Genomic DNA, 13,378 nt, shown 5'->3' with positions numbered 1-13,378 from the left:
CTACTCCCCGCTGTTCACACTTGAAAGCCTGGAGACCAGCGTGCCATCTTCCCCTTGCAAGACCCACGCACCCCTTTTTATCTACCCCCCGTCGGGAGAACACAGGGGTTAGAGCAGGAACCAATTAATGGAGATTAATTAAATTAAGGACTATTACAGCCACTGCTGAGACCAACAACATGTTGAGGTTTTACCAATTTGACTTCATATTCTGAAGTTTAGAGTTAAGGTTTTGGATAGGTAATTAAAAAAAACACGACGTTTAGACATTTCATTCCGAATGGTTAAGTTACGCATTAAGGTTTGGGAAAGGGTTAAAAATATGACATAAAAATGAGTGTTGGCCACTGTTGGCCGGTTTTGAAGGCAATTTCCTCAGGACATGGACAGGTGTCCATTTTCAAAGTCAACCTTGAGCGATCTACCTGGCTAAAGATGTCTCAAACTGTCGTCCACTGAGAGACACACACACACCTGGAGTTCAGTAGGAAAGGATACGGTACTCCCTGAATAAGGCGATATGTCAGCCATGTCCTGGAGCTCTCCACACTCTGACTTGATGAGCGACAGTCCCTCGCTCCCTCCTCCATGTTGGGACGGAGAGCTCTGCCTGTGGTGGTGGTGGTGGGAGACAAAATGGATGCCCCCGCCCGACCCCATCTTGGTCCGCAGCCCCACAGTTTCCCTGGAGAGGTCCATAGACTCAGGGGGGGAGCGCTGGTCTTTGGGGAAACTCTGGAAGGGGTATCCCATGAGAGGGAGGGAGAAGGGGTGCCGGAAAGAGGGAGGGGAGAACCCCAGAGAGGCGGAGAGGGGAGAGGGATGTAGGGAGGGGTGGTGGGGGTAAGGAGGAGGGAGAGAGGCGTTCCGGTGTTGTGGGTCGGCGTTGGTCTTCCTGACCACTAGAGGTAGTGCTTCTGTCTGGTCGCTGGCCGTAGGAACGCTGAGACCCACGAACGAGTCCAGCGGGCTAGGAATGATGACATCGCCGAAGCATGGCAGCCTCTGGTTGGCTGAGTGGAAGATGGGGCTTTGAGAGTCAGTGGTGAGGGAGGGGGGGAAGGGAGGGAAGGAGGCCTGTGAGGCAGTGTTGGTGGCAGAGGGGGTGTTTTGGGAGCCACGGTGATGAGGATGATGTTGAAGATGATGATGGCTGGGGGGTTTGTGGTTGAACCCGTTAACCACGGTGTCGACCACCTGTGACATGGCAGAGTTGAGCTCCTGTTTTAGAGTCTCGGCTAGCTGCCTCCCCTCCGCTCGCATCGTCCCCCCTCCAACCCCTCTCTCCCCTCGGCCCCAATCACTCTCCTCCCCCCCCTCCCTCTCTCCCTCCACTCTCTCGTCCTCCTCCCTCTCCCCATCCAAAAGGGCCTGTTCTCGGAGCAGGGCTCTGGCTCGGTCCAGAAACAGACCTGGATCGTCAAGCAACTCTGACAAGTCGCCGTGGATACGATCGGCACGGTTACGGTTGCCGTGGTGGTCCCTGTGTCTGTCTTCCAAACCGTCGGAGCGGACACTGTCCTCCGACAGGTTCCCGTCTTCCTCCCCTCCTCCTCCTCTCTCCTTCTCTCTCTCGTTCTCTCTGTCCTCCTCCTCCTCCTCCCCTCCTCCTCCTCTCCCCAACTCTCTCTCGTTCTCTCTGTCCTCCTCCCCTCTTCCTCCTCTTTCCTCCTCCTCCTCAGTCTCATAGATCTGATAGAACTTCTCCTGCAGCTGACGAAGTTGTTTCTGTAGAAACAATACAAACTTTTTGAAATATATATCAATCAAAAATATAAATAAATGAATTAATTAATTGCAAACAACTTCTGCAGCTGACACACAAAATGATCCCCTATATAAATACAGGAGAATATGAATACATAAATATACATGAATAACAATATATATAAAGACATATATAATACATCAATCAATTAATAAATAACCTGCACTACATACATAAAGTAATAAAGTAATTAATAAAAAATATGAAATAACGCTGCTTCTGTAATATAACACATTTTGGCCGCTTTTCTACAACTCAAATAGACATATTTACAACTAGCAGTGTGTGTGTGTGTGTGTGTGTGTGTGTGTGCGACGGTAATTGTGTGTGTGTGTGTGTGTGTGTGTGTGTGTGTGTGTGTGTTGTGTGTGTGGTGTGTGTGTGATGTGGTGTTGGTGTGTGTGTGTGTGTGTAGCGTGTGTGTGTGTGTGTGTGTGATGTGTGTGTGTGTGTGTGTGTGTGTGTGTGTGTTCATCCCCTTACCTGCATATCCTCTAGCTGTAGTTTGAGTTGTCGTCTCTCCTCTGTCTCTGCTCCTGTCTGACACACACCAGCTGAGAAAGGACTGCTGTTGCTGCTGGGGAGACGCTGCTTTCTCTGTCTCCCCTGTACCCATCTCCTCTAGTCTCCCCCCGGCTCTCCCTGTACCCCTCTCCTCTAGTCTCCCCCAGGCTCTCCTTGTACTCCTCCCCTCTCCCTCTAGATAGAGACCCAGGGCTGGGAGACTGCAGTGGGGGACAGTCCCGTTCCCTCTCCCTTTCCCTGTTCTCTCTTCTCACCTCTCGTTCCCTGTCTCTCGGTCTCCTTCCCTGTCCCTTTCTCCAGCCGGAGGGCAGGCGGAGCAACGCAGGGGGAATGGCTCATGCTCCGGATAATGTTCTCCACCCTGGCCCGTTTGGCACGCAGGTGCTCGTCTGTGAGGCGCTCCAGGTCCAGAGAGGTGAGCGGGGGATGAGGAGGAATGGGGGGGCGGCAAATGGGGGGAGGCAGGGAGGAGGGGGAGGGGAGAGGGCGAGGGGGCTGTCTCTGTCTCTCGGAGGAGTTACTGCAGACGTCCTCAGCTTGGAGATCTGACCCAGCGCTGGAGAGACCTCCACTACCCTGAAGAAGAAAGGAATGGATGGATAGATAGATGGAGTTAGTCAATCACTCTGAGTAATCAATCCCGCATGGGATTTATAGATTATAAACTATTAACTTTGTTTTTAAATAAGTAATGTGTGTGTGTGTGTGTGTGTGTACAGTGTGTGTGTGTGTGTGTGTGTGTGTGTGTGTACAGTGTGTATGGTGTGTACAGGTGTGTGTGTTGTGGTGTGTGTGTACAGTGTGTGTGTGTGTGTGGTGTTGTGTGTTGTGTGTGTGTGTGTGTGTGTGTGTGTGTGTGTGTGTGTGTTGTGTGTGTGTGTGTATACAGTGTGTGTGTGTGTGTGTATACCTGGAAGCCTCCCTCCTCTTGTCTCCATTCTTCCCCATGTTACTCTTCAGCAGCTGAGAGATAATGGTGGTGCCAGGGAAAGGCATCATGGCGTCTTCGTACGAGTTCGCTCGCTTCAGAAGCTTCCGGAGAACATTTGACTTTGCTCCGTCCCCATTGGACCCACCATAGCTGTGAGGGACCAATGAGCAGTCTCCGTCTTGCTTGGGGCCGTGGGATTGGTTCATGGCGTTGAGTAGGAGGGTCTCTCTTGCTCTGGAAAACACTACACTTCCCAGAGTCCTCTTCACCCCGATGTCCACGCGGCGCCGTTTTGTCTGTCTGTTTAGGGATGAGGCATGGTCAGGCATCCTCGAGGGGCAGCTAAAGTGACATATCGAAGGGTCCTGACAGACAGGTGCACCTGGATTTATAGAGAAAGGACATAAAAATAAAAATAAACATAGTTTAAAGGTAGTTTCGTTTATTGGTCATTCAGCGGTTATTACGGACAAAATAAAAACGTTAATATGGTCTTTCAAGAGACCCTTATATCTGACGAATGATACCAGAGGGATCTACCTGTAACCAAAAAGTGTTTTCCTTTTTGGGGACAAACAACGAGACTGTTCTTTCTGAGAACAACCTATTGAGCCGTTACAGTTTTCTATTCACAGCTCCTCTGAGTTCTCCAAACTACTCAGTTAATTGAAACCATTTGATTGGTGTAAGGAATAAAGTGGAAAGACTCTCTTAAACACAGCTGAGGGAAGATGTTTCGGGAGCGGAGCAGAATTAGTATTTTTTGTTTAGGGGGTGCAGAATGTTATTTTTTGGCCCGCGCTACAGACGGCTATATGGGTCTGTTAATACAGGACTAGTAAAGGCCTAGTGATACAGAATATATGGGTCTGTTACAGGACTAGTAAAGGCCCAGTGATACAGACTATATGGGTCTGTTAATACAGGACTAGTAAGAGACCTAGTGATACAGAGTATATGGGTCTGTAATACAGGACTAGTAAAGACTAGTGATATCAGCTATAATGGGTCTGTTATACAGGACTAGTAAAGGCCTAGTGATACAGACTATATGGGTCTGTTAGTACAGGACTAGTAAAGGCTAGTGATACAGACTATATGGGTCTGTAATACAGGACTAGTAAAGGCCTAGTGATACAGACTATATGGGTCTGTTAATACAGGACATAGACCTAGAAGCTATGATACAGACTATAGTGGTCTGTTTATACAGGACTAGTAAAGGCCTAGTGATACAGACTATTATGGGTCTGTTACAGGACTAGTAAAGGCCTAGTGATACAGACTATATGGGTTGTTAGTACAGGACTAGTAAAGGCCTAGTGATACAGAATAATGGGTCTGTTAATACAGGACTAGTAAGCCTAGTGATACAGACTATATGGGTCTGTTAATACAGGACTAGTAAAGGCCTAGTGATACAGACTATATGGGTCTTGTTAATACAGGACTAGTAAAGGCCAGTGATACAGACTATATGGGTCTGTTAATACAGGACTAGTAACGGCCTAGTGATACAGACTATATGGGTCTGTTAATACAGGACTAGTAAAGGCCTAGTGATACAGATATGGGTCTGTTAATACAGGACTAGTAAAGGCTAGTGATACAGACTATATGGGTCTGTTAATACAGGACTAGTAAAGGCCTAGTGATACAGACTATATGGGTCTGTTAATACAGGACTAGTAAAGGCCAGTGATACAGACTATATGGGTCTGTTAATACAGGACTAGTAAAGGCCTAGTGATACAGACTATATGGGTCTGTTAATACAGACTAGTAAGGCCTAGTGATACAGACTATATGGTCTGTTAATACAGGATTAGTAAAGACCTAGTGATACAGGACTATATGGTCTGTTAATACAGGACTAGTAAAGACTAGTGATACAGACTATATGGGTCTGTGAATACAGGACCAGTAAAGGCCTAGTGCACTACTTTTGTGAAGGACAAAATATTATTCAGGGGGTGCTGCAGAACCCTCAACACCCTACTTCCTGTGGCTGTGGATTTAAATCAGCACCCTCAACACTCTACTTCCTGTTCTGTGGTATTAAATCAGCACCCTCAACACCTCTACTTCCTGTGCTGTTGTATTAAATCAGCACCCTCAACACCTCTACTTCCTGTGCTGTGGATTTAAATCAGCACCCCCAACACCCCTACTTCCTGTGGCTGTGTTATTAAATCAGCACCCTCAACACCTCTACTTCCTGTGGCTGTGGATTTAAATCAGCACCCTCAACACCCTACTTCCTGTGGCTGTGGTTTTAAATCAGCACCCTCAACACCTCTACTTCCTGTGGCTATGGTTTTAAATCAGCACCCTCAACACCCTACTTCCTGTGGCTATGGTTTTAAATCAGCACCCTCAACACCTCTACTCCTGTGGCTATTGTTTCATGGACACTCAGGGAGACGAGCGAGAGTCCAAACTGGGTTTGAGAAGGTAGCACCTCTTAAGTGTTCTCGTCTGAAATATCCACTCTGTAAATCAAGGATTTCAACATAATTCCATTTCAGTGGTTTAGAAGGGATTAGATTCCAATAAGGAGACAGAGAAATAGAGAAAGAGAGCGAGAGAGAAGAGAGGAGAGAGAAGAGAGAGAGAGAGAGAGAGAGAGAGAGAGAGAGAGAAGAGAGAGAGAGAGAGAGAGAGAGAGAGAGAGAGAGAGAGATTGTGTTAAGCAAAGTTGAAACAAGAGAGATTGAGATTTTGTTTAAAAGACCATTAACACGTTGGAAAAAATTCTGTGACCTCACACCTCACAGCCCCCACTGTCCAACTCAATTAAAGATGTACTCTCTCTCTCTCTCTCTCCTCTCTCCTCTCTCTCTCTCCTCTCTCTCTCTCTCTCTCTCTCTCTCTCTCCTCTCTTCTCTCTCTCTCTCTCTCTCTCTCTCTCTCTCTCTCTCTCTCTCTCTCTCTCCTCTCTCTCTCTCTCTCTCTCTCTCTCTCTCTTCTCTCTCTCTCTCTCTCTCTCTCTCTCTCTCTCTCTCTCTCTCTCTCTCTCTCTCTCATTCTCTCTCTCTCCTCTCTCTCTCTCTCTCTCCTTCTCTCTCCTCTCTCTCTTCTCCGTGACACAGACACTGACTGTCACGTTCGCCTACACAACAACTTCCTCTAAAACTCAGTCCAATCCAAAATGTTTGAAGTCTGATTCAATGTGATCATCCAACTTGTAAGTTACAGTATAACAATGTAATGCCATTACTTTTCACACTGTACTGACAGGAACAACTCAACTGTAACAAGGTGTTACCAGTACATCAAAGGAATCAAACTCTATTCTGAGGTTGACATATCCAGTTGTAGTTTTGGCACAGAGAAGTCATCTCTGGACAACGTAGCCCAGTTCAGTGCCATCAATACATTTATTAAAATGTCCGATGTAAATATTTGACAAAAATGTGATGATAAAAATTAATTTTAATACATTTAAAAAATATATATCATGAATAGAAATATCCTTCAGCCAACATAATGTTTATTCAACAAACGTAATTTTGTGACATGGAAATAGTCCAAACCCTGTATATATAGTAGCCTAACAATATCTTACAGGAATGTAAATAGTATGAGAACAAAATCAGCTTAAAAGCTAAATTCCCAGTAAAAAACACGTATTTAAGTTATGTCTAACTTATAGTTGTTTTTAAACTTATATTATGTCAACTTAGATTTACTTGGTTGAAAACCAATTCACGGATAATAGACAAGGACCACACATCTGGAGTTGTGGATTCTACTTATATGGAACTAAGACTCGGACTGGTGTGACCAAATGGAAATGAGAAGACAAGACAAGACGGAGTCAAAAAAAACGGAGAGGTTTAAAGTTGGACTTTAAGTGAAAAAGAAAAGAGAGTTAGATTTTCACTTATTCAACTGATTTGAATGTGTCATAAATAATAATTTAGTCCTGATCATCAAACAACCTCCTGATGATTTTAGTTCCGTGTCAATCAAAATAAATAAATAAATAAAAACACCGAATAACCCAATTGTGGGACTAAATCCTGTATCTATAACTATAAGGATAACTAGGCTAATCCAATACAATCCAAATCAACCAAAGTATTTTCTCTATACCACCCAGGATGTGTGATGCGGATGCTATATCTATATCGTGTGATACGTCGAACACGATGTTAGAACCACTTTGAGTAACGCCAGTAGTCTTTGTCCGATGCACCTGCCATCGACTCGACTGCCAAAGCGCCTGAGGCAAAGAGAAGGCAACATTTCCTCTTAAATTATTGTCAGAAAAGCAACAGAAAATGGTGATACAGTCTATAGACAAAACACTGACCGCCCGTAGCTAAACGAAGCAATTCCCACTGGGCACAGATCTAAATTCAACGTCTATTCCACGTTGGTTTAATAAAATTGAATTGAAATGACGTGGAAACAACGTTGATTCAACAGCGCGTGCTCCGTGGATTGAGTCTTATAGACAGTTTCTCTGTCGCAAACTGTCACACTGGTTCACCTATTATGGTTGACCACTTGTTGTCAAAAAAAATTATATTTCAAGAACTGTGGCCTACAATAGTGTAAAATGTAAAACGCCCAAGAAATAGGCAACAACTCGGCAGAATTAGACGCCATCAAACAGACACGAGCACAACAAACATATGAATGTAGCAACAATAGCCAACAGCTGTTACCTCAGACAGGAAAGGAGAAGTGATTTTACAACATAAATAGGCTAATGGATGTGATAAATAAGGTAATTTAAATTTACTGGCGAATTTTACATTGTAACACAACTTCGCATCACACACAGAGAATTATTGTACAGTAGCAACAATGGTCAGCTAGTCCAGCAGTGCTGCTGTAAAACTGCGGAGATAAACAGGAATTATATAGATAGCTGGTCAAACCGGGGAAGTGAAGCAAATACATGCAAATAACAAACAAATCCGTTATCCTAGGAAATAAGACAAAATAACAGAGAATGGATCGGGAGAACATCATGTGAATAAGACTAAAAAGACAAATAACTTTTCTCATAAAGAGGAAGTAAAGAAATATGTTTCTCTCTCTCTCTCTCTCTCTCCAAGCTCAAAAAACAACCCGTCTCTAATCGGAACGTAACCTAACTCACGCAAAGTTTAACAAAGTAGGAGAGGTTAAAGAACACTTTAAAACGGATAAATTGATACTTACAAATTGTTTCTAAAATGGACCCGTAAGCTATGTCCTAACAGGAGAAAAGAGGAACAGTTGATACATACGGCGTTAGAGCTCGCTCTCTCTGTCTGATACGCTACAGAAGAAGCAAAAACACACCGGCCATAATCTAACCGCAGACAGGGTATTGAAAGTCATCTCACTATACCGCTTCGCGCACGCACGCACGCACACACACACACACACACACACGCGCGCATGTGAGTGTGCATGAAAGGTTACTTACTCCGTAACGTCAGATGTGAAAATGTAGCTTCTTAGCAAATAGTGAAATACAGAAAACAGAGTCGGTCGTTCACAGGTATGATGAATATTGTAATTTCTCTGGACAGCCGAGAGAGAAAGAGAGAGAGAGAGAGGTAGCTCTTTTGCGCCACTCTCCTTCAGAGCAGGGAAATGTTAGTTGGGTTGTTTCTCTCACGACGGTCGGACTGCTAGTCTCATGCTGAAGCGGCTCGTAGAGCAACAAGAATCACTTAAAGACGCCGGGAGGCTAAAGGATGCGCGAAGACACGGGCTGCGTCATCAGCAGGAGTGATGCAAAGTCCTCACCTGACCAATAAGAAACGTCCGCCGGATTTGAGAAGGAACACAAAAACGCCTTTAACTTCACACCGGAGAACATGGAGAGGAGACCGGTCCAGCGAACAAACCCAGTCCCTCACGCTATAGAGAGACAGGGGAAAATGCGTAAGGAGATGGGCATTTTACTAATCTATTGGATTTAGGGTATCTCTTATTGTTAGGTATAGAATAATGGTTGGTCAACACATTGGATTTAATCTGAAACATCAACAATGTTGTCGTTTGATATGATACCCTATTTACCTATAGGCCTATTTAATTACAATTGAGTCACTTTTCTTCATTTTCTCCTCGCGCGTCGGTCACAATGAGTGAAAACAGTTTTGTTTATATGCGCAATAAGACCGCTGTGTAGGCTATATGAGACGGTTTGTCCTGACAGTACATTCGATCTAGGGGACCTCTTGTACCTTTGGAGAAAGATAAAACAGAATAGAATAGAATATATAAAAGCACAATTAAAACATGGAGTCATTATCAGTTTCCTTGCCACTGCAAAGCACTTTGTGACACGTGTTTTTAGTGTGAAAATGACTAAATAAAATGTTATTGATTGATTGATTGAATAGCGAACATCGCCGTTTGTCTTTCCGTGTCTCCATTGGCGGCGCGCACCACGGCTCCGACAAGAAGGACAGAAAACTATTTCGTTTAGTTTATGTAACATGTACATTATAAAGCCTGCAGCCTGAAGTTATTTATAAAAATACAACATGGATTTGACATAGTAAACCTAGGACATAGGAGTACCACAATTGATAGAAAAATAATTGCTCAAAATCTTGAAATTTGACTGTGCGTAAAGTTAGCCAATGTTAAACCTGCATTTTAAGGCTCGGTGTTTGATCTTACATTCCTCTGTAGGCCAATGACAAATAATACAACATTTGTTCACATTTGACCTTATTTACAAACTCTGAACAAATGTTTTACTTTGATGAAATATAAATTCATGTCCCTCTGAGGGGCCATAGAAATGGATGGAGAGTGTTTAGTGAATAAACGGACAACTGTCGAGAAAATTGGTATAATTGCGATGTAGCATACAGGCTATTTATCATCTTGTACATTGCAAGTAGTCTATGAGCACGGTTACATTCACACAACAATACGATAATTGTGGATAGTCAGATTTATATAATAGCTTGTTTAAAACGTTTACATGCTGTTTACATGGACACATCTGAATTGAGGCTACTGGTGGAACTTTTGATTCATGCAGAAAATCGCCAATCAAAATAAACATTCTACCACAGTGACCATGCTATTTTTTGTGAAACCTTTTTTGACTCTTGAGTTTGGACATTCAGTTTTTCCCGAACTCACTTCACAAAAGATGGAGGCTTGCGCTACGGTTGCTGTCACATGCACAAATGAAACAACACACCCGCTGGAACTGTTTACATGTCCTAATCATTCGAAAGATTGCTCAGATTACCAGGTGTTTTAATCGGCGTATGCTCACTTCGATTTTAACTTTTACACCGATTAAAATAAGCAGAGTAAGGTGTTTACATGACAATTTCCATACTCGGCCTTCTGCCATAATGAGTTTAATATCGAATTATTAGTGTGCAAGTAAACATACTCTATGTTCTCATAATATAGGCCTACTCAATCAGAGTTTTTCCGGGATTTTGGTGTGCTGGAATCTCTTCAATACCCCTATGCGCGTGTCACATGTCTATGCGTAATAGGCTACGTAAACCTCAAATGATTGTATTAGTGATATATAGTTGTTTATAAAAAAAAGAACCCAAATAATACTACATAAGTTATGTGATGAATCCATTGTAGACAGAATGGATCGTGTTGAGGAATCTACACCACAGGCAGAATTCAAGCCAAGCACGTCATCCAATCATGTTCCTCATGAGTGTCGGAATTCAGGTCATCCGACGGAAGGGGGAAAATTCCCCCCGGAATATTAACAGTAATTACAATTTAATTGGCATCTCTGGGGAACCATTTTATAAATGGTTCATTATGACTCGCTCCCTTTACGGTATTGCAATACCACGATATTTGAAATCATTTATTCAAATGCAATTGGGTACAATACGTGTATCTTTGATTTATGATAAAAGATAGGCAAACATTTTTATATATATATAAAAATTAATTCAACGAGGGACTAACTCCTGAAAACTCTATCAGGACAGAGTTTGAATAATTAGTATAACTTTATTCTTTATTGTTTTATGCTATAGCCTACACTATCCACGATTTTCTCCCTCGATATTTCACCGAATGAAATATCCATGACATTACGTCGGTTCAGTGCTCTGTTTTGGAACTATGATCTACAGGCCTATGAATTTGACATGTGGTCAAAGTAGACCTTGTTTATTTTTGTTGTTGTTGCGGTATCCTATCCCCTTCTCCTAACCGGACACAGTTATAACGCACCGGGAGAAGACTGTGTTGACCTTTCAACTCATCCGGACAGAGATGTGTTGTCACCCATGTGGCAGACCCTGCCATGACAACCAACCTTCTGACCGGTTAAAAAAAAAAAAAAAATCCGTTATTAGATTGTGATCCAAATATTGTGATTGTGATTAGATTGTGATCATTAAAAGTTGGAATAATTAAAATAATATATTATTCACCAATGTAGGCTGAAATGGTAAGTATTCTTTAATTAATTAATAATAATGTAATGATTTAGGATATTATAATGGTTCGCTTGTTTACTGCGTATTCGTTTCTTCTAAACTCGCTGCATTGGAAAGCATCATTTTATCAACCCTCATCTATTGATGATTTTCACTTTAGGCATCGTTTTTTGGGGAAATATTGTGTGTCATCTCTGTGTAACTGTGTCATCTCTGAGTTTCCGCTCGCTGCCACAGTTACACAGAGATGATACAGTTACACAGAGATGACACAGTTACACAGAGATGACACAGTTACACAGGAAATGTCTTATAAGCGAAATATAACACCCCGTTCATAGACAACGGAATTCTTCATGACAGTCAGATCTCCCTGTCTCTGTCTCTGTCTCTCTCGCTCTGTCTCTCTGTCTCTGTCTCTGCGTCTCTCTCTTTGTCTTTGTCTCGCTGTTCTCTGTCTGCCTTTGTCTCTCTGTCTCTGGCTTTCTGTCTTTGTCTCTCTGTCTCTGTCTGTCTCTGTGTCTCTGTGTCTCTCTCTCTCTCTCTGTCTGTCTCTGTCACTCTGTCTTTGTCTCTCTGTCTCTCTGTCTCTCTGTCTCTCTCTCTCTTATTTTCATTACTACCACTATAGCGGTAAGGTGTAATAGAGGTGTGTGTTATTAATCACATTTCTACAGCATATTAACTTCATAGCCAATAGGTGTGGTGTTGACACATTGTGCAGTCAGTAGCCTATAAGCCTGTGCCACAGAATGTCATATTGTCTGCTACAGTCATTAAAGGGATAGTACACTCAAAATAACTACATGTTTTCCACTTGGCTGATTCACACAGTATGAACGGTATGCCACACCTTGCTCTGGTTAGGCCACACCTTGCTCTGGTTAGGTGTTGCCCCTATTTTGCCATAATCTTAACATCATATAAAGATTTGATGATCATGAAGTGCATGAGTATTACTGACTTTATTAAAAATAAACAATGTTGTTACACTGAGCGGTGTCTAGTCTGATTGGTTCTGCAATGCCACCACTGGGATGCTTGCTATTTGGTATCGGACTGCAGATGGATAGTAGCTGTTAGCTTAATCTGGTGCGACACATTGTTTCTCAGTGTACTGAGACTTGTGTTTTTGTTGAACATTGTCCCTATCTAAATAAACTCTATCTAAATGAAATACAAATAAATAAATGAGACGGTATTAGATATTAGTAACGCAGATGGAGGATCCAAAGATACTGCAGGGAGACGGAGAGACGGAGAGATGGAGAGATGGAGAGATGGAGAGACAGAGAGACAGAGAGATGGAGAGACAGAGAGACGGATAGACAGAGAGACGGATAGACAGAGAGACGGAGAGATGGAGGGACAGAGAGACGGATAGACAGAGAGACGGAGAGATGGAGGACAGAGAAGACGGATAGACAGAGAGACGGAGAGATGGAGGGACAGAGAGACGGAGAGACGGAGAGACGGAGAGATGGAGAGACGGAGAGATGGAGAGACGGAGAGACAGAGACATGGAGAGACGGAGAGACAGAGATAGAGAGACAGAGAGATGAGAGACGGACAGACGAAGAGATGGTGAGATGTGGATGGTTTTAAATGTCACTACTGTAAACAGAGTCCCTCCCATTCACTTGCTGAGTGTTAATACATCATGTCATTTTCATGTTTGCACGTATTTTACACAGTGGGCAAACAAAGACAACATGACACTACAAGAAAACACTGTGATATTACGGCAGC

At 43.1% G+C, this 13,378-nt stretch overlaps 1 pseudogene; it reads right to left on the bottom strand.

Annotated features, from left to right (window-relative positions):
- Positions 1–474: 474 nt before the first annotated feature.
- LOC112077926 (prospero homeobox protein 1 pseudogene) lies at positions 475–8,489 on the bottom strand (annotated as a pseudogene).
- Between the last annotated feature and the right edge of the window lie 4,889 nt (positions 8,490–13,378).

The sequence above is a fragment of the Salvelinus sp. IW2-2015 genome, unplaced genomic scaffold (genome assembly GCF_002910315.2).
Source record: "Salvelinus sp. IW2-2015 unplaced genomic scaffold, ASM291031v2 Un_scaffold5053, whole genome shotgun sequence".
NCBI lineage: Eukaryota > Metazoa > Chordata > Actinopteri > Salmoniformes > Salmonidae > Salvelinus > Salvelinus sp. IW2-2015.
This window is presented reverse-complemented; position numbering and strand designations above follow the sequence as displayed.